The sequence below is a fragment of the Arvicanthis niloticus genome, chromosome 23 (assembly GCF_011762505.2).
Source record: "Arvicanthis niloticus isolate mArvNil1 chromosome 23, mArvNil1.pat.X, whole genome shotgun sequence".
In the NCBI taxonomy this organism is placed as follows: Eukaryota; Metazoa; Chordata; class Mammalia; order Rodentia; family Muridae; genus Arvicanthis; species Arvicanthis niloticus.
Genome location: NC_133430.1, coordinates 45,492,864 through 45,520,020, shown reverse-complemented (window position 1 = coordinate 45,520,020; position 27,157 = coordinate 45,492,864). Strand labels below are relative to the sequence as shown.

Sequence of the window (27,157 nt, the reverse complement as noted above, 5' to 3'; positions counted from 1 at the left end):
TGCCTTGTGCCTGGTGACTAAGCTTTGCCGATATAGTGCATCCTGACATTTGCGGTTTCAACCATCTGGAAGCAACTCCCAGTCTATGGCAGTTAGTAATGGTTTGCTGAGGCACAGATGTGGCTTCTGGGCTCTCAGACTGTCTGACGTGTCTGTTCATCTATTGGATGAGCACAGCTGAAACCCAGCATGTGGCTTTCTCCTTTCTTGCATCATTTTTGAGTTCAAATACAAGAATCCTTTTAAAAAAAATAAATAAATGGACTCCCCTCCAAAACTGGCGTGTGTGGGATTAATGCTATTTGATTTTGCCTAGTGAGAGCATAAGCAATATCTTTTTAAGTATTTATTTTATTGTAAAAATTATATATGTATGTGTGGTTATATGCACATGTGAGTGCAGGAGCCTATGCCATCCAGGAGAGGGCTGTCTTAGTGCATTTTCTATTGCTAAGATACCGACCATAAGCAAAAGCAACTTGGGGAGGAAAATGCCTGGAAATCACATTTCCAGATAACAGATCACAGTTCATTTTGATAGACACCAAAGTGGAAGCTCAGAGCAGGACCTGGAGGCAGGAATGGAAGCAGAGACAGTAAAGGAGCACTACTTAGTGGGTTGCTCTCCACTTGACAATCCCATCTCAGTATCCAACCCCTTACCCCTGCTCTGCATCCATTCAGACTGTCTATTTTATTTATCTTATTTATCTATTTAATTTATCTTTATCACATGGTTCCTTACTATATACTTAATCTCTGTGGTTCTACAGCTGGTTATCATTAACTTAACCGCTAATATTCACATATAAAGAAATATATACCATACTTGTCTTTCTGAGTAACAGATACCTGACTCAGGATGATTTTTTTTTCTAGTTCCATGCATTTATCTGAGAATTTCATAATGTCATTTGTGTCCATTGTGTAAATGTACCACGTTTTCTTTATCCATTCTTCTGTTGACAGACATCTAGGTAGTTCCCGATTTCTGACTATTATACATAATGTAGCAGTGAACATGGTTGAGCAAGTGTTTCTATGGTGGGATATAGCATCCTTTGGGTAAATGCCCAAGAGTGGTATGGCTACATCTTGAGGTAGATTGATTGCCATCTTCCTGGGGAGTCACCACACTTATTTCTATAGAAGTTGTACAAGTTTGCAGTCCTGCCAGCAATGGATGAGTGTTTCCCTTATTCCCCATCCTCACTAGCATAAGCTGTCATGTGTTTTCTTAATCTTAGCCATTCTGTTGGGTGTAAGATGAAATCTCACAGCTGTTTTGATATTTATTTCCCTGATTACTACAGATGTTGAACATTTTCTTTAAGTGTTTCTCAGCCATTTGAGTTTCCTCTGTTGAGAATTCAATGTTTAGATCTGTACCCCATTTTCAACTGGGTTCTTCATTTTCTTGATATCTAGTTTTTGGAGTTCTTGTTATATATTTTGGATACTGGTCCTCTATAGGTTGTGTAGTTAGTAAAAAATCTTTTCCCATTCTTAACACTGCCTCTTTGTTTAAATGATTGTGTCTTTGCCATACAAAAGGTTTTCAGTTTCATGAGGTTCCATTTATTAATTGTTGATCTTAGTACCTCTCTGCTAACAATGTTCTGTTAAGAAAGTCTTCCTGGGTCAGGGAGTTTAAGGCTCTTCTTCACTTTCTCTTCTATCTGATTTAGTGTATCTGGTTTTATGTTGAGGTTTTTGATCTATTTAGAGTTGAATGTTGTGCAGAGTGATAAGTATGGATCTACTTAGATTTCTCTACATGCAGCCATCCAGTTTGACCAGGACTAGTTTTTGAAGATGCTGTCTATTTTCCAGTGTGTGTTACTGTGTGGAATTATGCCTGGTCATCAATTTGATTCTACTGATTGCCATGTCTGTTTTCCTGCCAATACCATGCTGTTTTTATTACTATAGCTCTGTAATACAATTTGGAGTTGAAGATGGTGATTCATCCTGCAATTCTTTTATTATTCAGAATTGTTTTAGCTATCTTGTTTTTGTTGTTTTGTTTTGTTTTTCGTTGTTTGGTTGTTGTTTTGGTTTTTGGTGTATGTGTTTTTCTAAATATAACTGATAATTATCCTTTCAAGATCTGTGAAGGGTTACATTGGACTTTTGATTAGAATTGCTTTGAATCTGTAGATTGCTTTTTGTAGGATGGCTATTTGGACTATATTGATCGTACCCACCCATGAGCATGAAAGATCTTTCCATCTAATATCTTCGGTTTCTTTCTTCAATATCTTAAAATTTTTATCATTCAAGTCTTTCATTTGCTTGGTTAAGGTTACCACAAGATGTTTCATTTTATTTGAGGCTCTTGTGAAAGGTGTTATTTCCCTGACTTCTTTCTTGGTGTGTTTGTCATTTGTATATAGGAAGGCTATGGATTTTTGTGAGTTGATTTTATAGGCACATATTTGACAATGTATATAAGAAACAGTGTTTATTAACTGAAAGAGTCTTGCAGTAGAATTTTAGGGTCATTTGGGTACACTGTTTATGTATGTGTATATATATTTATGTATACATATTATCTGCAAATAAAGACAGGTTCCTTTCCAATTTTATCCCTTGGTCTCCTCCAGTTGTCTTACTGCTCTAGTTATGACTTCGTGTACTGTACTGAACAGTGTACATTCTCTTTTTTTAAGTTGGTGTTGCCTATGGGCTTGTTGTATACTTCCTTTATTATGCTGAGGTATGTCCCTTGTGTCCCTAACTTCTCCGGGACTTTTATCATGAAGAGGCATTTGATTTTTGTCATGGGCCTTTTCTACATCTAATGTCTTTAAGGTTTTTGCTTGTTTGTTTGATTGATTGATTTTTTTTTTTGATGATGGATTACATTTGTCAATTTACATATGTTGAACTATTCCCGTATCTCTGGAATAAAGCCTACTTGATGGTGGTAGATGATCTTTTTGATGTGCTCTTGAATTTGGTCTGCAAGTATTTTATTGAAAAAATTTACATCTACATTCATAAAGGAAATTGGCCTGTAACTCTCTTCTTTTTTGGGTCCTTATGTGGTTTGAGTATGAGGGTAACTGTGGCCTTGGAAAATGAACTTGGCAGTGTTACTTATGTTTCTGTTTTATGGAATAATTTGAGAAATGTTGGCATCAACTCTTCATTGAAAGTCTGGTGGTGGTGGTAGTGGTGGTGGTAGTGATGGTTGTGTGTGTGTGTGTGTGTGTGTGTGTGTGTGTCCTGTCTTTTGATTTGCTGTTGTGAATTTTCTATTACCTGTGTTTTCTTGGGTGTACTTGACCTCTTTTGGTTAAAGTTTTCATTGTAGCACCTTCTGTAGGGCTAGATTTATAGATACCGCTTAAATTTTGCTTTATCATGGAATATCTTCTTTTCTCTAGCTATTATGATTAAAAGTTTTGCTGGGTAGAGTAGAATGGGCTGGCATCTGTGGTTTCTTAGAGTCCACAACACATCTCTTCAGTCCCTTCTGGCTTTTATAGTCTCCACTGAGAAGTCAGGTGTTATTCTAATAGGTCTGCCTTGATATATTACTTAGTCTTTCCCCTTCCACTTTTAATACTCTTTCTTTATTCTGTATGTTTGGTGTTTTGATTATTATGTGCTGATAGGACTTTCTTTTCTGTCCTATTTGGCTTTCTCTATGTTTCTTATACCTTGATAGACATCTTTATTAGGTTAAAGAAAATTTCTTCTATGATTCTGTTGAAAATATTTTCTGTGTCTTTAACCTGGGTTCCTTCTCCTACTTCTGTTTCTTATTATTCTTTTCACAGTGTCCGAGATTGCTGGACATTTGTGCCAAGATCTCCCTCTCCCGCTCTTCCTCCCTCCTCTCTCTCTCTCTCTCTCTCTCTCTCCCTCTCTCTCTGTTTAACATTTTCTTTGACTGAGGTATCTGTTTCTTCTATTGTGTCTTCAGTGCCTGAGATTCTCCCCACCATCTCTTGTGTTCTGTTGTTGAGGCTTGTCTCTGACGTTCCTGTTTGAGTTTCTAAATTTTTCATTTCCAGATTTCCCTCAGTTAGGGGGAGAGGTGTCTTTTATTGATTCTATTTCCGCTTTCAAATCTTGAACAATTTTATTTATTTCCTTGCACTGCTTCTATTTTCATAGATTTCTTTATGAAAATCTATTTGGTTCCTCTTTAAGGACCTCTACCATATTCATAAAGGCTATTTTAAGATCTGAGGGTTTGTATATAGAGGAGAGAAGAAAGAGTAAAGAGCTTCTGATACCTGTTTCTCTGGTCTACTTGCTTCTCTGGCAGGCTCGGCAGTAGGGTTCCCAGAGAACGCCTGCTGGAGCCAGGGCTGGGAGACAAGAAGGAAGGTGTTGGGAGCCGACTTTAGCAGAAAGCGGCTAGATCAACTTTGCAGCCATCTGGAACCATATACCCTGACGAAAGATTTGGTTTTCAACAGCCTACAACAGCTGAAGCACACTCTGATATCCCACATATTTTGTGTTGCTGTTTACTGCCCCCAGCTGCAAGGTGCACGTGGTAGTCACGCCTACAAGACATGCAGTTCACGTGCTGTCCACGTGCTATCTACACCATACATGCTTATAAGGCGCATGTGCTATCCACGCCTGCAAGGCATTGCGGTGCACGTGCTGTCCACGCTATAGACGCCTGTAAGGCTTACGTCATATCAACACCTGCAAGGCACGTGGTATCCACGCGCCTACAACGCACGTGGCAAAAGCCTATAAATAGCTCAGAATTCCCTTCAATAAACGAGACTTGATCAGAATCTCTGTCTTGTCTCCATTCTTCGCGTCTCTTGCCCCAAGAGCCACACTCTCTCTTGACCAGAGCACTTAGCCCCAAAAGTGTTGAGGCAAAGTGTTGAGGCAGAATAGAATGTGGGCCTCAACAGGAAGGTAGGAGGGAAAGATCTGCATGGTCTCCTGGAGATGGGAGCAGAGAAAGTGAGATGCCACAGCACAGCAAGTGTTGGTTAACAGAGATGGGGAGGAGACTTGGGGATTGGATTTGGAGAAGAGGAGGGAGAGGTGAAGATCTGTGGTTAGCCTTCCTACTTTCCTGGCCAGAGAGGCCCATGGTTCTCCCAGAGAGTACTGGCTGGAGTTGGGGGCTAGAATAGAATGAGTTGTGGGAAAGGAAGGTTGGAGGGGAAGAGCTGTGTGATCCTCTGGAGAAGGAGCAGGAGGAAGGGGAAGCTACAGCCAGCATTCTGCTACACAGCTGGGGATAAGACTCTGGATTGCCTTTGAAAGAGAGGAGGGTGAAGATCTGTGGTTAGCCTTTCTGCTTCCCTGGCTGGAGTGGCCCATGGGCTCCCAGGGAATGCCTTCTGGAATTAGCACTCTTTGAGAACAGTGTTCTCAAAGGCTGGAAAGCATCCCATCTTATGGATGGGCCACAATTATCTCAGTTCTCTCTCTTCAGCAGCAAATTTGGGTCACATCCATTTCCTTGCTCCCAACATGACAGTGAACATCTAAGTATATTAGTCTGTCTACACATCTATAATCACTTCTTTACAATAAATTTCTAAAAAATACAATAAACACATACTTTTGGCATTCTTGCCATGTAGTGCTAAATTTCTCTGGAAATGAAATCATGGTCCTGAATACATAGTAAATATTTAATAAAGATTCATCGGCCAATGAACAAATACACAATGTTTAGACTCAATCATAAACCACTGCTAAAAAGTTATTATAGTCCAGTGTTAGGAAACTAAGCAGCTTTCAGGGGAAGACAAACAATTGCAGTAGAAGAACTACTGAATGTTTAAATAACATCAGGAGGAACATACACCTTGGATTAAGTCAAAAGTTGAGTTATATGTTTATATGATGGGAAACTGAGCAGCAAAATAATGTTAAATAGTTGGTAGTCTCTTCTCATCTGTAGAAAGGACAGTCCAATCACTTCAATAGGTAGGTAGAATTGAACTTGATATACAGCATGCTTTTTCCTATGCACACATAGCTGTAATAAAAAGTTAATTTATAAATTAGGCACAGCAAGAGATTAATAACAAGAATAGATGGCTATAGAAATATTGTAAAGAAGTTATTGGAATATATGCTCTCTCCCTCTCATCCCATTGTTATACTTATATCTTGTCATACTATGATATTGTATGTACTCTTCTTGGGAGGCTGTGAAATGATACAACACCTACATGATGTGATGAAGTTTTGCAGCATCATGCTATTAATTGCACATGGCTGACTTGAACACAGGCACTGAGTCACTAACAATTGTTGTGAGAGCAGAGTCAGCTGCTAAACAAGTAGCAGGCAGGTACTGTGTACTGAATGGACATGCTGGACAAATTTAAGACTCACAACCTGAGTGGGTGGAGTAAGATGGCACAAGATTTCATCATGCCATTTAAAAAACATGATTTTTTTATTTCTGGAATTTTTCATTTATTATTTTCAGACCTCGCTGACTGTAGGTAACTAAAACCCAAGAAAGGGAAACAATGGGCAAGTGGGGTTGGTAGTGAAGGCAGGTTACTTTGTAAACATTCCATGGACAAAGCAGCTCCCTTGCTGAGAGAAAAGAACATATGGAAACACCTCCAGAATTAAATTGACAATTTATAGATATCTAGAGGTGTACTAATTATTTTCTTTAATGATTTGGCTGTAAAAATCACAATGTCAGTTTACAATACAACCATCTTAGGTTATAGTAAAAGATTAGCACTTTATAGTAGTATGAGTTTTTTTTTAACTCAAAACACTTTATTTATCAGTATTTGTATGTACATATATACTTATACATGTATACATATATACATACATATATGAACAATAATTAAATAATAAGATGTATTTGAAAAGTGTGGGGGGTTGGGAAGAGTGGGAGGAAGGAGAGAAAGGGAAAATTATGTAAATACAGTACTCATATATGAAATTCTCAAAAAGGAATCCAGTTTTTAAAATGTTCAACAGATTAACTGGCATTTTACAATATGAAAATAAATATGACCTATAATTATGTTGAAGGACATTTTAACTCACTACAAACTTTGAAGTTTAAAATGAAATCAATAAAAATTATTTTACCCAGCATACTAACAAAAACCACAATAACATTTTATAATTCAAAGTATTTCTGAGAACAAGAAAATAAATTGTCAGAAGCTAAGTCATCAGAGCCAGGGGGACACTGTGTGTTATTTTTTCTTTTTTTTTTATTATAATCAAATCATAATTTTTACTTTTTAACACAGGGGTTATAAACATGAAAATGCAGGATGTGGGGAAGGGGATGACACAGGAGCATAGGTGTTCAGGGGAGTACAGATATCTTTCAGAACAGGGTATCAGCTGGGTAAAGGTTCAGGGGTCAGGTCACTATGACTCTGCCTATGATTCACTTGTCCTTATCTAATTTGGTACTATCCGCCAAGGCTGCCTATTTACAAGGTCTATGACTACTCAGGCTGTAGTATGAGTTTAATAAAGAATCATACACATTCCTCACTGGCCTCAGAGTCCTACCAAACATTGTTCTTCTCAGTGCTATATTTTCTGCTATGTTTTACACATGTATGTACACACACACACACACACACACACACACTGAAGCAGATGCAGTTAGTCAAACCTGTTGTCTCTGCAATGCCTTTGTATATAATGATGTGCAGATGTCTAGTTTTGTGCAGTCTCTGAGAACTAACATGAAAGAGGAGGAAGAGAAGGAGCAGGAAAAGGGAGGAGAGGAGAAGGAGGAGGAAAAGGAGAAACAAAAGAAAGAGGAGGAGAAAGAGCAGGAGAAGGAGGAGGAAGAGGAGGAGCAGGAGGAGGAAGAGGAGGAACAGGAGGAGAAAGAGGAGAAACAAAAGAAGGAAGAGGAGGAGAAAGAGGAGGAAGAGGATGATGAAGAGGAGGAAGAGGAGGAAGAGGAGGAAGAGGAGGAGCAGGAGGAGGAAAAGCAAGAGAAGGAAGAGGAAGAGCAACAGGAGGAAGAGGAGTAGCACAGTTTTGAAGATTGCCCTGGATATGGGAACTCATCTCTTTCCACTTTCAGTTTAGATTCTAAGGTCAGAAGCTGTGAAGAGGCTGGGCAGCCAGACTCAGCATTCCTTCAAGGCATGTAAGGTTCCCTCTCACCCCCTTGCTCTTTCCTGCCACCTGTCCTTTCAAAGGAGGCACAGCCTGGTGCTGAAATTCGGCAATCCCCATTTCAATAGCACTCCCTAATGAAAACCCCCTCCAAGGGCGAGGGCGGCAAATGCCAGCCTGAGAACAGATAAACAGCCACAACTCCCAGCCCCATGTCACTGAGGCTGGCAACCTCTCCGATGGATAGTTAAACACTCCCCAGTGTAGGTGGCCCCTGTCCTTGGGAAAAGCAAAAAAACACACATTCTTAGCGAGATAAGCGCCATATTTTGGGGCAATCAAGTGTTCCCAGATAGCTGAGACCAGTTTGTGAAACCACTAGTCCCTATAGCACCATAAAGGCCAAAAGAGCTTCCCTCCTCAATTGTGTGACCCTGCCTGCCACCTAAACAGCTGGTATTGCATTTAAAAAATGGCTTCCCTTATGATTTCCCTTGTCATGTAACCCTGAAACCCCAGGATCTCCATGTGTGTAAATTCCCTAAGCCCCTAGATGCGGTATCACAATCCTGCTCTATGCAGTGGGAACGGATTGTGAACTGAACCAGGTTCACATTTATTAAAAAACTCTGTCTCACTACATCTCATTGGCAATTCTTTGAGCTCTTCTGGGGATCCTGAAATTTAGGCATAACACCTGCACTGACTTTGTGGGTGAGTGAAAAGCCAAAAGCAGTGTGCCCTTGCTTTGGGGTTTATGCTGGAAGACAGACAAAACTCTTAACAAAGAAAAAGATGAGATGGCATCAGCAGTGAACCTTAGTCACTTTGAGGAAGCCATGAAGGAAAATGTTACAAACCAAACAGCAGTTTGGTGGCTGTTGCTTCCAACATAACAAACTCATAACTGTCTTCCTTTATGCTATTTAATGGGAAAGGTTTTATAAAAATAATAACGAGTTTGGCTGTGCAGGGATAACTTTTCTTTTGCCCAAGTTTGAATAAAACAACTGATTGAAGGGTTCATAATGAGACAAGGAAACGGAGGCATGGGGTGAGCTACAGATGTTGGAGGGATGTAGGCCAAAGGCAGAACAGCTTAGAGGAGAACCCAGCAGAGGTAGAAAAAAAATCACTGAACAGCAAGATGAGGATATCTGAGCTCAGTAAAGCCCTGGGTACTCATGAAGAGGAATTTCCTGATAGGCAGTATAAATCTTATTACCTTATTACTCAGCAAGAATGGCTGATATTAGATGCCAGGGAACCCAAAAGTAAGAAATGATGTAATCTATTATGTAACTATTTCATTCAGAATGCCGATTTTGTGTGCGTATCATATTAATATGACCTTGAGGTCGGAAGCTTAGTGTTTGTCCTTACCAGTCTACGTGTGTGTGTGTGTGTGTGTGTGTGTGTGTGTGTGTGTCTGGTGTGTGTGTGTGTGTGTGTGTGTGTGTGTGTGTGTGTGTGTGTGTGTGTCAGTTGGTAGACCTGTAAGCCACCCACCTATGTGTTTCGTGCCAGTCTACATGAGTATCCTTGCCTGCTCATGTTTATGTGTTCTGGCATGTGCTTGTGTGCCTGACAGATTTTCTGTTTGCCTAGCCTTCTATGTGGCAGCCTGTGCCAAGACTGAATAAAGTGTGCTTATGTCTTATCTGCCACAGAGCCTTGAAATCTTTTCAATCTGCCAGGCTCTGATTATCTTCTTCTGTTTCTGGCTATGGAGCATAGTTCCCACATGTTGAGTCTCTTCATGTTCTTTTACAACCAGAAGCACATAGTTCTCAATTCTAGTTTGTACCTTCTCCCTAGATGATAGATTTCCATTCTATGACTAACCACCTTCATCCCAATCATGAGAAATGGTGAGGACATCAATTCATATTCCTTCTTTATGAATGATGTGAGATCGTGAATGTGGGAGAGATGAAATACTGAGAGAAGTAAGCAGTCGTTCACCAAGAGGGACTCCACCTTTATCCCTTTGACAATTTCAGATGCAAATCCAGAAAAAGGACAGCTGTCCACAGGAGAGTTAAAACAGGATTGGAATTTTGCAAGATAAAATAAGGTTTATTATCATGGTTGGGAATACATGCTATTTATCTTTGGTGAAGCTTTCTGAATTTGAACAATGAATTTCCAATATTTACACTGGGTTGATAATAAGTTTCAAAGGGATTTTGGATGAAAAGTTCAGTATGCACTAAAATATTCTCATTTCTAGCTTCTTTTGTAAATCAGTTTGAATGGTTGTGTTCAGTCTCATGTTCCAGAGCAATGTTTGTGAGCACTGTGAGGGAGGTTGTAGATCCAATGATAAGTATGTCTTCTTAAGGGATGCGCCATATTCTTCTGTGGTTTGAAACCATAAGCCTAAATAGGTCTTTCTTGACTCTAAATTGGGTATCTTGGAGATTTAAAAAAAAAAAAACAAAACCTTTTATTTATTCATTTTGTGTACTTCTCTCTCTCTCTTTCTCTCTTCCTCTCTCTCTCTCTCTCTCTCTCTCTCTCTCTCTCTCTCTCTGTGTGTGTGTGTGTGTGTGTGTGTGTGTGTGTGAGAGAGAGAGAGAGAGAGAGAGAGAGAGAGAGAGAGAGAGAGTCTGTGGGTGAGCAGCCCTACCCACTCTGCCAACCCACCGGCTTTCCCTTGTATTTGTTTTTTAAGCTATGGCAAGCTAGATTACACAACCAGTTACTCTTTTCTTTTCAAAGGACTCTATTCACATAGCTTTATCAAATGTGTTATGGGAAAGGCTTGAGGAAGTTGGCAAACCTCGGAAGTATCTCACGGTTTCCCTAAGGTTCAGCCACTAGAAAGGGAAGGTGTCACACCACCAGGAAGAACTCCAAGGGACAAAGCCTCCCTGTGAAGGCCTTGTTCTAAATACACAAACTGTGAGCCTCAAAGAATGAGCAGACCTTCAGGGTTGCAGTTTGGTTTAGTGAGTTCATTCCAGAGTTACAAATACAATGAGTGATTAAAAGAGAATGACTGAGTTTCCAAAGGACATGTTGAGCACAAAGAGTTCTTTAGTTCTGCACAATCCACATGAAACTTCAGTGACAGAACCATTTGACCAACAGCTCTCAGGTCTACCTCCTCTTTAGAACAGCAATTTGAACAATCAAGACATCATCCATTGTGACTTCTTATGAAAAGTACAGCAGTTTGGTTTTTTTTTTTTAAACTTGTTAATGCTAATGAATGACTTTAGCAGGGAAATGTTCACCTGATTGTTTGATACAATTGGAGGTAATGATTCCACCAGCAATGACCTCCCAGCTCAGACACAGATTTGGGACAAGCACTTAAGGAGCATTAAAAAAGTCCTGTGTGATTAAATTAGCCTGGATTGGAGCCAAAAATGCTGTCTGTAAATTATATCTTTGTCTGAGACTTTTCTAGGGAAAAGAATTTCTTTCTTTTTAGAAATCATAGCAGCTCTCAGAAAGTAGGGCAATTAAAGCAAATTTTTGATCAGACAGTTTATACAGGTCTACCTGGGGTTATTCTGGTTTAATTACTCAAAATCCCAAGTCTTATAAAATTCCCTGAATCTTGGATAAACTGGGAGCATTGCTAAATCTACTTTTTATACTTGCAAACTCCCTTTTTGACAAACTCTACAAGAGACTTAACTTTCACCAGATTCTCTTCTCCACTATGAGTTAAAGTCAGCATCCCTATATCTTTTTTCCTGTTCTGCCTTCTTCAACACAAATTTATTCCTCCTGTACCCCATAGCTCTGGGTATCCAAAGACTGTACTCCACAGCCCACTCCACATTTCCCCAGTCTGTTCTCTATCCTCTGAGTTACATTAATTCAGCCTCTCCACCTGCTTCTTGAATGCTCGTGTTCTATTAACAATCCTATCATTCTTCTCTGGCCCGGCTCTTCTGACTAGATACCTCAAGTAACACACCAAACTGAGCTCATAGCTTTGCAAATTGCTGGAGAAAGTCCAGAGCTCCATGCCATGCCCCACAGCAGGTTCTCATATGAACAGACTGACATTTCTTTAACTTAGTTGGTTGCTATATCCCACTGTTGACAACAGAGAAACTTGGAGAACTTTTATACATGCTGTTATTGGAAGTTCTACCACCCCAAGATTGTGCAATTTACCTTTAGATCCAAATACTGCACACTGATCATTTAGAGTGAATTCATTATTCCAACCCATGACTCCAGCTTTGGGTCATAATCCCATCAACTAAATTACACATGCCAACAACTCAGTTTCAGGTTCACATAGTCCACTAATGTTTTTAATGTGTCAACATCTGTAGTCATTCAAATAATTGGCAGAACCGTTGACTGGGTCAGGGTGGAAAACCAAGGGTAGCTGTTTCTGCATAAAAGCAGGTGTTCACATTAATACTTTATTTAACATACTCTCTCTTGACTGCCTTCTTTTCCAGATTTTGGAGGAGAAGCTGAAATTTGGAAGTACAAATACATTGTACTGATACTGCCCTCATTTTCAACCCACACCTCCATCATCTTTAGCCCACAACTTCAGTAAAACAACTGTGGAGATCCACAAACAGACCTGGGGTGCACTCAGTAACTCAAGTACCTTTCACCTCATCCCAACCACGCTAGCCTGGAATTTTTAGAGATGCTAACAGTCAACTGTTGCAGGATCCCAGGGCAAGCAGAGAACTGAATTGACCCATTGATGCAGTGCACATGTGTTCCTGCTTCCTCTCTGAGTATACACATCATTCTTGCATTTGCCCCTGTCAAAAAATAGCCATGTGACTTGCATGTTGTTTGTGACATTTCCTTCCCACTGCTATTTTGATTGGGGAAGAAGGTGTCAGAATGAAGTCTCAACCTGAGTCCTTGAGAAAAAACAATGAACAAGTCTCCTCTTCTAATGCACACTAGACACACTGGTTGAGAAGAAAATGCCCATCCTGAAACTGAAAGCTTTATTCCCAATGTGTAGCTTTGCTATTCTGATGGTTGCACTAAGGATGTGTCTTAGTTAGGGTTACTATTGCTGCAGTGAAACACCATGACCAAAAGCAACCTGGGGAGGAAAGGGTTTAGCTGGTTTATACTTCTACATTGTAGTCCATCACTGAAGGAAGTCAGGACAGGAACTCAAACAGGGCAAGAACCTAAAGACAGGAGCTGATGTGGAAGCCAGGGAGGGGTGCTGCTTTCTGGCGTGCTTCTTATGGCTTGCTCAGTCTGCTTTCTTACAGAACCCAAGACCACCATCCCAGGGAAGGCACCACCTACAGTGGGCTAGGCTCTTCTGCATCAATCACTAATGCTCTACAGGCTTGCCAACAACTTGATCTTATGGAGGCATTTTCTAAACTAATATTTCCTTCTTAGAGGACTTTAGTTTGGGTCAACCTGGCATAAAACTATTCAGCACAGGAGGCAAACATAGAAAAAAAGGCATGGACTTTTGTTTGCCGGGAGCAAGGACTATAGAGGGAGAGATAAATTACAGCCACAAATATGAAAGTGAGGACTAAAATAAAGTAAAATGGGAAAATGGAGATAGTTAGCAAGAGATGTGGAGCTGAAAGCAAGCCACTCAGACAGTGCTTGGAGTCAAGTAGAGGACAGCTCAACATGAACTTTCTGGAATGTTCTCTGGAAACGTTTCACTCCCATTAAAACAAAGAACCCTTAGGATTATACAATTTACTGAAAGGTATTCTATATAATGGATCTCCTGATATGTTGATGCCTCTCCTTTAGAACTGCAATAAAGGTGTGGGCTTGATTTATGGCGCCATTTTACATGTATTTGATTTTGGCCTTTTCAGCAGCTGGAGCTAACAAAACACTTAGGCTTGTCTTTAATGGGTGTGTTACAGGTCTCTGTCCTTCAGAACCACAGACACACTGCACTCTGTGCAGACAAAGAACACATTCTATGCAGGAGTTTTACAGGAATCTCAGCAATTTTGATAATTCAGATAAAATGAGCTGATCTAGGCACCCACTTAAAATATGATTTACTGTCTTCCATAGAAAGGTCTATGGTGATAACCATAAAAATAAATACTGGCCTGAATACTCAATATCAATTAGGGTGATCTAGCAAAAATATGTCCCTGTTTCTTTTGCAAATATGTTTAGTATGTCATTTCACAGGGTTGGAGGAAGTTTGGTATTAAGTAAAACAGTCCTTCCTTCCTTCCTTCCTTCCTTCCTTCCTTCCTTCCTTCCTTCCTTCCTTCCTTAGAGGTTTGTCAAGGATCTGTTTGCTCAGTGACATTGCTAGAAGATGCCTATTCATTAATCAGCAGAACAGTTAAAGGTCTGTGCTGAGTAGCTTACAGAATAGAGGAACAGGGTGGATAAATGAGCTCTTTAGCACGGATGACCTTGAACTCACTCTCTTTCTATCTCAGCCTCCTGAGTACTGGGATTACAGGCACGAATCTACTTAGAGAAAGTTTATGAAAAAGATGCCATTTCTACACCTCTACCCATCATAGATGATGTGGTCATGCGATTCCTAAAATGGATCCCAGACATGCCCACTATGATTTTGATGGAAAGCGCTTACCTGTACCTGCCAACCCTCCACGGTCACACTTTCACATACAGGCCTCTGAAAAATGCCGTGTTCTACTAACCTTACCCACCTACTCCCTCCTGCCACAGATTCTCACTATAAAGGAGCTAACGGTATCCAGTAGTGTTCATGCTGTGGCCTGGCTACTATGTTGCCTTGAAATTTTCTCCATAGGATAAATTATTTCATTACATTTAAACTTGGCCTCCCATGGCATATCAGAGTCTGAGCACACCACTTCCCCATCATTCTCCAGGGTGTGAAAAGGAATGCCTTTAGTCCAATTACCAAAGGCTCCCCATTTCCACCTGAGCTCTCCTTGGTGTGACCTCTACTGTCATATTTCTATCAACAGTCAGGTCTTCTGTCTCCACCAAAATTGCTTTTTCTAGCCGCCTTCCCCCAATTTCTCCAGATGCTTCTCATAAACCAACTCTATTACTGTCGCCATGTGGTCAGATATAACAACTCTACTGTCATGGTAGCAGTTTTCTGTGGTAGTTACTTCTGACACTTGAGCAAAATACTTGGGGTAAATAGTTCATAAGTAGAGGAGGTTATCTGAGTTTATAGACCCAGAGCTCCAGGCCCAGTTTCTGTTTTCCTTTGCCCTTAGGTAATGAAGCACAACACAGTGGAAGCACATAACAGAACAACATTGCTCACCTGTGACCAGGAAGAGGCAAAAGAAGAAAACCCTGGGGTCACAGGATTCCCTTCACCCAGAGATCCAAGGACTTCCCACAAGACCCCACCTCTCAAAGGTCCCAACATGTCACCAGAGTGCCATTCATGGGAACACTTGAGACCAAAACTATAGCAAGAAGAAAGCAGCTGACAGTGGGGACACACCGTCCACCATGTGCTCCCTACTGAGGGAGAAATGCATGGGCACCAAAGGAGATTAAAGCTCATTGTGTGCCCAGCAAGCATTTCAGATGTGTCTTTTAAAGCAACCAGACATGAAGCTATGAAGTTATCATCGGGTAGACCACATGGGCCTTGTAGCCCAGGTTAGAGATTTGTCCCAAATGTCACCCTAGGGTTTGAAAAGGAAGTGTGAAATGATGAAATTTCTATTTTAAGAAAGTCTTCTGACACCTGCATGAATAAAGGATTAGGATAGAGTGGAGGAGGGGAACTAAGGTGAATTAATGATTGCAACAGTTCAGGGAGGAGATGACAGAATTCTAGATGGGAGTGGGGTGAGGGTATGAACTACATAGACTAGAGATATATTTGCGAGGAAGCTTGCCAAGGTAGTGCCATGAATGGGAAAGATGGTGGGTGCCTCAAGAACCCCCAGTTTCTGTCATGAACAGCTTCCTATGTCACACAATAGGGAAGAGAAGAAAAGGAACATCTTAAGGAGGCAGGTGAAGAGTGGAATCTGAGGCTGCTCTGTGATGCTGTTGAATGGTACTGCTAAAATAGGCTGAAGCTCAGCACAGCAGAATAGGCAAATCACCCAATTTAGCCTTAGCCACTTAGTGCTGGTACCCAGCTGTGGCAGGGTGAAGGGTGTGGTGTGTACAGTAGCTGTGGTCACAAGCAAAGGGTAACAGGTACAGTAACAGGACAAGGATGGGAACACACTCAGAAAAAAATGAGAGAAAGGCCAACAAATATTCTTGGAAATTATGAGTCTTAGGCTGAGTGCTTTGGAATTCTCGCTATCTTCTACACCACTGTTATTTCAAAAAAGAATGACATTTCTTATGACTCCACACATTTTACTCTCCAAACAGTGTTAGCAGAGGAATGTATCCCAATGCCAAGCTGACAAAGTGTTTAAATGAAGAAATCAGAACCATGGCCAGACATGTGTCAAAAGAAGGTAACCAGCCCCAGGATCATCTCGTCGGCCTGCAGCAAGAAACCTTCTGTGAGTACTTCTACCAAGAGGATATCTGTGATGAGGATGCAGACTTGGACTTCCTGGCGCCCTGGGATAGGCCTCCAGCTGGTCAGGCCACTGGGAGCCTTTCCTCTATCACAGGAGTGCCCAGCCCTACGTCTCAGGATTGCGTCCCAGAGCCATATTTTCTGGTGCCTTCCACTGGAGCAGAGCGATATTCTCCGAGGTTCATTTATGAACTGGACAGCTACCTGCTGGGACCCTTCCCTGGCTCACCACTGCAGCCTCTGCCTCCATCTCCTCCCCGGAGTCCCTAAGAGGAGCGTCCGCCACGCTCTCCATGCTCTCCACGGGCCCCTTGCAAGGCCTGGAAGGGACTGTTCAATGAATGAACTGCCCTGCACAAATCCTTGATATCCTAGGAGTGAGGGGCTCCTCTACCCCTAGATGCAAGGCACTTAGTCGCCTGTTGTCGGAATAAAAGTCTTGCTGACCTAAAGGACTCTTCCCGAGGACCCTAAAGATTCCTAGAAATCCAAGTGGTAAATTCTTGACACCCTCTGTTTCTTCTCTAACCAAGAGATTAGTAGGTGTCCTATGCTCTTGGTGTCCTTTAGTGTTTTCCCATGATTTTTTAAGAATTTGGACACAACTTATCTACCTCCTTGTTGTTTTGGGCTACTCTCCTGGAAAACTACCCAATACCATGATGAACTATAATGGTTCACTTGAATGTACAGGGTTCAAAGCCATCTCCAAAGCTACTGGGATAGTCTTCCATTCAGTGGCTTCTTATATTATAAATGAGATTTATGGTGAAAACCGGCTGTTTTCAGCATGCATTGGGATATGCATTTGTTTTGTTTTCTTAGTTTTTTATCTTTGTTTTGTTTGTTTTTAATCAGGATCTCATTATAAATCTATGGCTTTCTTAGAACTAACTATGTAGTAGACACTGGGCTTGAACTCACAGAGATCTACCTGCCTCTGCCTCCCAAGTGCTGGAATAAAATGCTTGTGCCACTCTGCCACGCTTAGGTTTCTTTTTATATATCAAGATTTCACCTAAACTGGTGGAAAATGTTTACATTACTGTTATTCCATGTTATTTTTTTTTGTTTTAAATTCTGAGCTGATTTTTTCTCTTATGAACCTAATTTGTAATGTTTTGTATGCAATTGACATATTTATCTTGTTTTACAAATAAAATGTCACTGGCAAAGGTGAGTCAAAAGTAAAAAAAAAAAAAAAAAAAAAAAAAAAAAAAAAAAATAAGAAGAAGAAGTAACCAGCTACCATTTCCTGGGAAAGCCTTTCTGTATTCTGAAATAGTGTTAGTCCTACCCCTTGTACTAAAACTTTCCTTCTTATATAAAATAATTGCATATTATTAGTGCATATTGCATATTATTAGTGCATATTGCATATTATATTATTGCATATTATTGCAATTATAAAATAATTGCATATTATTAGTTTTCCGATACATAAAATATCTGAAATGTGGTATAGATCTAAACATTGAATTCTCAAAAGAGGAATCTCAACTCGATGAGAAACACTTAGAGAAGTGTTCAGCATCCTTAGTCATCAGGAAAATGCAAATCAAAATTACCTTGAGATTTTATCTTACACCCATCAGATTGGCTAAGATCAATAGATCAATAAAGCAAGTGACAGCTCATGTTGGTGAATATGTGGAGAAAGGGGAACACTCATCCATCGCTGGTAGGACTGCAAACTTGTACAACTTCTATGGAAATAAGTATGGTGACTCCTCAGGAAGATGGGAATTGATCTATCTCAAGATCCATCTATATCACTCTTGGGTATATACTCAAAGAATGCTTCATCCAACCACAGAGACATTTGTTCAACCATGGTCACTTCCACTCTATCCATAATAGCCAGAAACTGAAAACGGCCTAGATGCCCATCAACAGGTGAATGGATAAAGAAATGTGGCACATTTAAATAATGGAGTATTATTCAGCTGTCAAAAAAAATTTATGAAATTCTCATGTAAGTGAATGGGACTAGAAAAAAAATCCAGAGTGAGGTAAGCCAGATCCAGAAAACCTAATATGGTATGTATTCACTCAGATGCGGATAAGCCAATGATAATGAAGCCACACCTTGTTAGGACCACAGAGGTTAGCTATTAGAGTAAGAGACTAGGTGGGACTGACATATTTCCCAAGGAGAGGGAAATAGATAGTTATAGATAGATGATGGGGAGGGGGAGTGAAGAAGGGGGAGAAGGGATGGAATATGGGGAGAGACAGCTAAAATTAAGCACTGTTTGATGGTTAGTATGGAAACCTAATACAGTAGAAGCTTCCTAGAATATATGTCATTTGTGAAAGTGATCTATATGGAAGTGCCAAACAATGGGGGAGATAGAGCCCCAACTGGACATCTACTGTTACCAAATGAAGCTTCCAGTACCTGGATTGTGTTACTTCTAATAGAGTTGTTGGCCAAAGAGGTCTCATGGGAATCACCAAACAACTCAATATGTTGCCAAGATTACAGGTTGTTCTCTATAACCGACAGCAAGGCTCTGTTGCTGAAGACAACACCCACACAACTCACGGAACACCGAGAAGCTGGTGACTACATAGAGCCTTCACCCCTATGTGCTAAAGTCGTTGGTGCAGGAAGGTGGTTAGTATGTTACCAATGAAGAAATGCCACAAACTGCTGAATTTACAGTGGTGTCCTGCCTGCAAGACACGCTCGGGCAATAGTGGCACAAAGCCTGTGGAAGTAACCAACCAACATTTGATTTAACTTAAGGCTGACTCTTTGAGATGGAGCCCATACTTGACACTGCTTGGGTGCCCAAGAACCTGAGACTAGATATCCCAGGGATCTCTAGTAAAAGCCAAATATTGCTATTCTACTAAAAGGATGTAGCAATAAAACGATTCCTTATGGCATTCTGTTGTACTCATAGATCAGTGCCTTGCTCAGCCACAGCCAGGGAAGCTTCCTCCTGTAGAAGATGGGAACAAATACAGAAACCCACAGACAGACATTACCCAGAATGCTAGAGACCTGGAACACTCAACCCTCCTCTTAAGGGTCAGGTAACCCCTAAAAAGGGGAGGTGGGAAAAGTATAAGAGCCAGCGGAGATGAAAGGCACCAAGAAAACACAGACTTCTAAATCAACAAAATCTATACACAAATGAACTTATAAAGACTGAAGTAGCATGCACAGGGCCTGATTAGGTCTGCATCAGATGGGGTCCTAGAAGTGGAAAGAAGCAGACACTTCCATCCTTAACTGGAAGCCATATCCAATTGGTAACCATTTGCAAATGAAAAGGTAGATTCCTTCAAGGGAGTCTCACTGGAGAAACAAACTACTCTTAAGGATAGGCTGCATACCCAGTACAAATAGCCAACAGAAAATGAACTCAACCATATCTTAAGAAATTCCTTGTCTCGGGATGCTGCACCAGGGCTGCTTTTTTAAAAAAAAAAAAAATCTTATGTTTTATTTTAAATTTTATTGTTTTCCTTTTTTGTTTGTTTGTTTTGTTTTTTTGAGACAGGGTTTCTCTGTGTATCCCTGGCTGTCCTGGAACTCACTCTGTAGACCAGGCTAGCCCTTCGACTCAGAGATCCACCTGCCTTTGCTTCCTGAGTGCTGGGATTACAGATGTGCACCACCACCTCCCTGCTTTAATTTTAATTTTCTTTATAATTTTCTTTCTTTTTACCCTACAGGTCCTTTGCATATACATTATGATTTCCAGTTTAGCATTTTTATGGGATTCCTGAGCGTGTGATCAAATGGATCTTTGTGTCTTCTGAACCTTCTCTTGGTCTGTTTCCTCCTGTTTGTTTTGTCCTGTTCCAACGTGTTGGGTCTTCTTCTATCTTATTTTATTTTTCATTATCCTTCAGAAGCCTGTTTGTTTTCTAACCAGAGATGGGATCAGCTGAATCCAGATGGAAGGGGAGCTGGAAGGGACTGGCAGGAGTAGAGGGAGGGGAGCCATAACAAAGACAAAACCGAAAGTGGGGGTTGCCTAGTAGAAATGTTAAGTGAAAAAATGCAAGGCTATGAAATATGTCCATGAGACCTAGTTATATACAAAACAATCCAAAACAGACATCTATTAATCAAAAACAAACAGCAAGCACCAGAATACAATTTGTTTTCTCTGAAAACTGTATTCCTGTTCATGTCTTTTTTTCATTTATTTTTTCTTCTATCCCCCAAATTGTCTATAGGAACTATGCATTACTTTTATGTTCAAAAATGGTTTGAACAATGCAAGATGACATATTAATTTCAGCGAAACAGTCATAACTTTTGGAATTGTTGTTTCATTTTCTTGAAATGAGAGGCTCTAAAAAGTAGATTAGTGCCATATTTTTGTGGTGATGCCAATTTTTTTTTCTGGAGGGATTTTGATGAGTGGAAACGTACTAATGAATTAGACAAACCATCACCAGTCTGTCGTGCGTGCTTATTTTTAAGACTCAGTTTCAAGAATTCCCCCTCCCTGCGACAACACCAGGGCAGCAGAGCCACTGCCACAGTATTGTTTTTACCTGGTTCTTTCTCTTCCGAGCCCATGCCTGAGCCAAGCATGAAAACATCTGACTGCGTGAATGCTGATGAGTAAATAACCAAGCCTCTGTATTACTCGGTCACCTTCTGGAATCCTTGGACCCAAGGAAACTGGAGCTATTAAGTTAGCCTAGATGGAGCAAAGCAAATCAAATCAGAATAAAGGATGGATTTGGTCTTCGAAACCTCTGAATAGTTTTCACATGCTCTCCCACCCCTTGTCGCCTCTTGTTGACCACCATATCACCTGTATTGTTCTTCACATATCCTGAGTGAGAACAGAAAGCAGGAGGGAGGCTGCTTGCCGGAGCCGGCCAGCTTCATGTCCTCCCGTTCTGAGCTCTGCAGCTCCACTTCTGCTGAGGTCCTCTGACCTCCTGAGCCTCAAAAGAGCAAAGCAGCCAGATAATGCAGGATGCCGAGGAGAAGGGCTTTTGTTTCTTATGTGGTAGCACAGATAGATGGGCGGCTGGGCCACAACTTAAGGACTTTGCTAACAAACAACTGGTGTTGTGAGGGGATTCCTGACCAGATGGCTGGAACACAGGACTCCTTCTGTTAACTGCAAATTCCATTCCTATGCTGTAGCTCCGATTACTAAAAGGAGGGTCACACTCCGGCTGTGCCATGCCACCACGCTCACGATTCCTGTTGGAATGGGTGGGAGCTGTGTGTTCACAATCTGAAGACAGTATGGTTTCCTTGGAGGAAGAGGGGAGAGAGGAAGAAGGGAGGGGGGAGATTGAATAATAATGAATATTATTTTTCCCAGGAGAAAGGACTAAGCTGTGCTTGTGCGCACTTGGGGTGGCTTTTTCTTTGCCATTATGAATTACTCCACTAATAGAAAGAATTAACAAGTACTCTATCTGTCTTAAATCCAATTTAATATTCATGACCAAAATAAACTGAGCTGTTGCCCTAATCTGGCTAGCTGAATGCTATTTTTCAGCCCCAGGGAGAGGATCATTTCAGTGGAATTTCTTCCGGGTATTTAGAGAGAAGGGAGTGGTGGGGGCGGGAGGAGAGAAAAATGGAAAGGCCTTTTCTGCCTTCCAAGGAAAGTAATGAACACAGCTGCCCTTGAGGCCTCATTCTCTTTGTTGTAAATGGCTCCTCCTGGCTTTCTGAAGTGTGTACCTCCCAAGAGCCATTCAGGGTCACCGTGACTGGCCTTCTCTGAAGTGTTACCCTACTCCTCCTGGGTAAATCTCAATTTCTATTTTTTTTCCTCCAAAAGATTGTGAAAGACTCTTCTGCTTTATCCCCAGCCTTCTGCTTTATTTGCAGCCTGTGCCAGGAAACTCTCTCCATCTCACAGACAGAGTGCCGAGTGTGTTTTCTATTTCTGTGGAGGTCTAGAAGGGGAGCAGGGGATTCAGCCTGATGGTAGAGCAGAACCAGGCTGACCATAGGTACCTTCTTAACAGCACTTCTGGACAGTGCAGGGCCTCCAGTGTCCCAGGAGCGCCACACCCTCCAACCTGAACTCCATTTCTTAATACAATGTCACAACACTTTTCCTATAGGGAAAATGCTGTACCTTCTTTTGAAAATGTTTTTAGATTTTTGGGATAAGCCTTCACCCTGTCTTACCCTCCTCTCTTCCTCCCACCCCCTCCCCACCGCACCCCATCTTTTCCTAGGTTCCATCCTAACTTTCATGTTTTTTGGTTTTTGCTTTGTGGACCACTGGTCCTAACAAGGGCCATTTATGTGGGCATGGGTGTGAAGCTATCTATTCAAACATGAGTAACTTACTTGATGCTCCATCACTGAAAACAAAGAGTTCCCCAGCAGCCCTTCGCCTACCATGAGCTCCCCTGAGTGGGGCAGGGCCCCATGACTCTTCCCCTAGTTATGACTGAATGTTTACTGGCTGTCTTGGGTGGGCCCTGTGCCACGTGTGCCCCACTTATAGTGACTTTATGATTGCCATTGCTTACCTTACCCATAAGGCAGTCCTCCTTCTACCATTTGGCTTTTTTTTTTTTTTTTTTTCTCCTCTTCTTTGATATTCCCTGAGCCCTGGGACTAATGTGAGTAATGTCATTTAATGCCCAACAGTCGTTTGCTCCTAACACCCTGACCAGCCACGACTGCCTCTTTGATTAAAGCTGAGGGTAATACAAGGTATAAACATAAATATTTAAGTAGTTTGATGTGTCTTTTTAGCCAAATAAAGTAGTTTATTCTTAGTGCCTGTGACCTCACAAGCGTGGGTCTTTAACTAGAGATCCATGGTACTGGCATGAACTCCCTCCTATGGAGATGGGTCTCAAATCAGTTGCTTAACCCCATGATACATGCCTCAGTTGTACCAGTAAGTACCTCTTGTCTGGCAAGTTAGTATAATATGCGAAATCTAAAACTAGGAAAGACCAATTATTAAACTTCCTTCCCCAATTACCTGTGTGACAATCTCTGGCACTGTGAAGGCTGGTCAGAGGGAGGATGCTTTGGGTCAGTTACAGCACAATTTATATGTATTCTGCAAGCAAAATATGAAGTGGAAACTTAAGGGTTCTTTGGAGAGTCAGTTGTGTTAGATGGTGTTTTGCTGGGCAAACACATGAAGGAACGTTTTGTTAAAGTGGACCCAGGAGTGAAAGACTAAGGCTGACTTATGAAGGAACGTTTTGCTGAAGCAGACATAGGAAAGAGGGTGTTCTCCTAAAGCAAGCATGTGAAAGGACATGTGATGGATTCTTTGCCAATAACATACATGTATTGGTCTGCCTTACATTGTATAGTTGAGCTTGAGAAATGCACCAAAAAAACCATCTGATGATGTATTGTAGTTTCTTACTTCTTCCATGGACTCAGGCTGATTGATGCCTGTGCTGAGGCAAGGTACTGAGAGGACACGTGATGTTTGGAGGGTATAAATAGGACTCCATGGAGTGACAGAGACAGCGCTTGTCTTGTTGGTACAACTGGCTGTGTAACACTTGTAGGTCTCCTGTCTTTGCTGATCTTAGCTTCTCTGAGGGAGGCACAGCTGAGAACTTCTGGTGTCTCTCCAGGTCCCTCCTGCTGACTCAAGCTGAAGCTGAGGCCTGGCTGTCTCTGCTAGGTTGTGTTACCCGATGTTGCTAACCCAACTCTACCAAACTGGACTCCTGGTGTATCTGTGAAGTGTTTGAGAGTGGATCAAGCTGCCACTGCTGACCTGTGAACTGAACTGCTGATTTCCTGACAACACAGACAGGAGTTGCTTCAAAGAATCTTTCTAAACAGATCCATTTCCCCCATATCTTTTCTTTCCCACTATCTCTGGTGGGTGGTTGTTGGTCTGTAGGGCTGGAGTTGGCACGGGTCCTGTTGGGTTGAATTGTGTGTCCCGTGTCTGTTGCCCCAAGGGACTGGGGCTGCGACTCAGGGGAGCAGAGGCACAGGCACAGGCACAGGCACAGGCACAGGCACAGGCACAGGCACAGGCACAGGCACAGGCACAGGCACAGGCACAGGCACAGGCACAGGCACAGGCACAGGCACAGGCACAGGCACAGGCACAGGCACAGATTGTTTTCACTCCACACAGAGCTGGATGGATGTTGGGCTGTGAGAAGCCATACCAGGGGTGGGGAGAACACAGTCTGGGGTCCCACAGGAGGCTAGAGTTCTAGGGTTAGAGATCCCCGGGCCAGAAGGTGGCCGGGAACTGACTGGTCTCAAGCCCTGGGGCTCTCAGGCACCACTGAGAGGCTGTGGAAGGGCCTAGATGGAGGCATACAGGCTGGATCAACCAGCAGCAGAAGGGGCGAGGGGGACAAGCTCTGGCTGCGTCCCTCAGGAAGGGGAGTTCTTGGTCCCTTCGATTCGCTTGGCTGGGTCTCAGTCTCAGCTGGCTCAGCTAGCTCGATTGAGTTGGTGGCCTCTGTGGCTGAAACATAGAGAGGTCATTGGCGGAAGGTTAGAAGGTAGCTTGGTAATTGAAGACCTTCTCCACAGTTCCCCACAGCGGGCCCCAAAGAGGAGAGGTAGTCCAGGTCTTAAGATATGGTCGTAAGATCTTTATTGTCATGGTGGAAAGTAGATGAAGCTATATCCCATATTCTCAGGGTGGGCCTGAGGTAAAATACCTTTTGCAAGGAGGAGGGTCTGGGAAGGAATGCTTAATTGGCTATGCCCTCTGGCCTTTAGGTATCTCATGAATATGGAGATGTCTTGAGGCTCTGAGGCCTGTAGTCACGCCCTCTACCTGTGCTACATGACCCATGGCCACAAACTTCTCTTTGGGAGGGGCTGTAGAGAGCTGTGGCTATGTGAAAGCAACCAGGGATCCCAGGAGCAAGGCCAAACTCCTACTGTCCCTGAGGGTCTCCAGGGTTTGAAGCCTGCTCGACTGGGTACCCAGCTGCCTCTCTCAGCCCACCACCCCACAGGTGGTGGGCTACAAGGGAGGTTAAAGCATTTAAGAAGCATCATTGAAAATAGGTTTGCAAACATTAAAATTACAAAGGTATGTGGTATCTTCTTCAACAGTAGGACTTTGCCATCCAGTTCTTGTGGACATCTAAGGGCAATAACCATAACTTACATAGTTTGGAGGTTCCCTGGCCCCAGCTACGTGTCCCATTCTTGGCACTGAGATTTTCATTGTATAACCCATGGCTTTTGGGTTCAGCTCTATTCATCCATGTGCCCTAGTTAGCTTTAACTATCAGTTTGACACAATCTAGAGTCATCCAATTAGTGAGTTTCAATGAGAGATGGATACCTTGGATTCTGCTGGCCTGTGGGCTTATCAATGGGACTTATTTCTTGATTGTTAATTGAGGCAGGAAAACACAGCCCACTGTGGGCTATACTATCCCTGGGCAGGTGGTTCTGTACTGTACAAGGAATGTCGATAAGCATGAACCTATGAGCCAGCTAGCAAGCAGTGCCCTCCCCTTCCCCTCCAGTTCCTTCTGTGCCACTTAGGCTGTGAAGTTCCTTGATCAGAGTTAATGCTGTGTGGAGTAGCTGGCAGACCTACTTTTAAGTTCTCTATGTTTGTTTGTTTGTTTGTTTCTATATAGGCTCTGAGAGCTACAAACTTTCCTCTTACGAGTACTTCATTGTATACCATAGATTTTTATATATTGCTTTTACTTTTTATTGTATGCTTGTGTTTACGGTTTTTCCTTCTTGAATTCTTCAGTGTTCCATTCATGGTTCAACATTCAACAGTGTGCTTTGTGTCTCTCTTCTCCATGTGTTTGTGTACTTTCTGTTGCTATTAATGTCTAGCTTTACTGCATTGTGGTCAAATAAACTGTAAGTTGTTATTTCAATTTTCTTATACTTCTTGAGGATTGCTTTGTCATAACATGTCGCCTATTTTGGATAAGGTTCCCTGGGCTATTGAGACAAGTGTGTATTATCTGGTGTATTATTTGGAGTGGGATGCTCTGCAGATGTCTGCTAGGTCTATTTGTTTTGTGTTATCATCCAATGTTTATTTTTTGTCCAGGTGACTTGTCTCTTCATTAGGAGTGAGGCATTGGAAGTCACCCAGTATTACTGTGTTGGGGTTAATGTGTGACTTAACATCTAGCAATATTTGTTTTATGAAACTAGGTGCACCTATGTTTGGTGTCCTTACACTTAGACTTATAATCTTGATGGGTTGTTCCCCTGAGTATGAAGCAACCTTCTTTCTCTCTTTTGACTAATTTTTGTTTGAAATCTATTATGCCGGATGCTAGAAGAGTTATGCTTGTTTCTTACTTCGATTTCCTGGAACACCCTTTTATATCCAAAATAGTATCTATATTTGATGGTTAGGGCTTCTTGAAGACAGCAAAAAATATGGTCACGTTTTCTAATCCAACTGCTAGTCAGTCTTCTTGTTGGAGAGTTGAGACCATCAATATTCAAAGTTATTATGAATGAAGTGTGTTAGTGTATGTTCTATGGTTAATTTTGTGTTATCTCCTTATATATTTTTTGATTAACTATCCCGTTGTTGTTTAATTTCCCCTGTAGCCTCTTGAATGCGCTTATCTTTCTTTTCAATCTGAAATATCCCTTCCAATATTATCTATAAAGCTGGATCTGTAGTCATCTGTGGTCTGGAT

General features: G+C 41.7%; 1 long non-coding RNA gene across 3 annotated transcripts in view; it reads right to left on the bottom strand.

Annotated features, from left to right (window-relative positions):
• The window catches only part of LOC143437136 (uncharacterized), a 33,243-nt gene extending 11,613 nt beyond the window's left edge, over window positions 1-21,630 (bottom strand). Inside the window, exons 1-3 of one of the 3 annotated variants that reach the window (XR_013106789.1) lie at window positions 21,337-21,623; window positions 21,071-21,219; window positions 5,652-5,980 (exon numbers count right to left, since the gene is read on the bottom strand). This is a non-coding gene — a long non-coding RNA (uncharacterized LOC143437136). Of the gene's footprint in view, window positions 1-5,651; window positions 5,981-21,070; window positions 21,220-21,336 lie in introns of those variants that run through there. The other 2 variants (XR_013106787.1, XR_013106788.1) reach the window with 2 other exon arrangements.
• Between the last annotated feature and the right edge of the window lie 5,527 nt (window positions 21,631-27,157).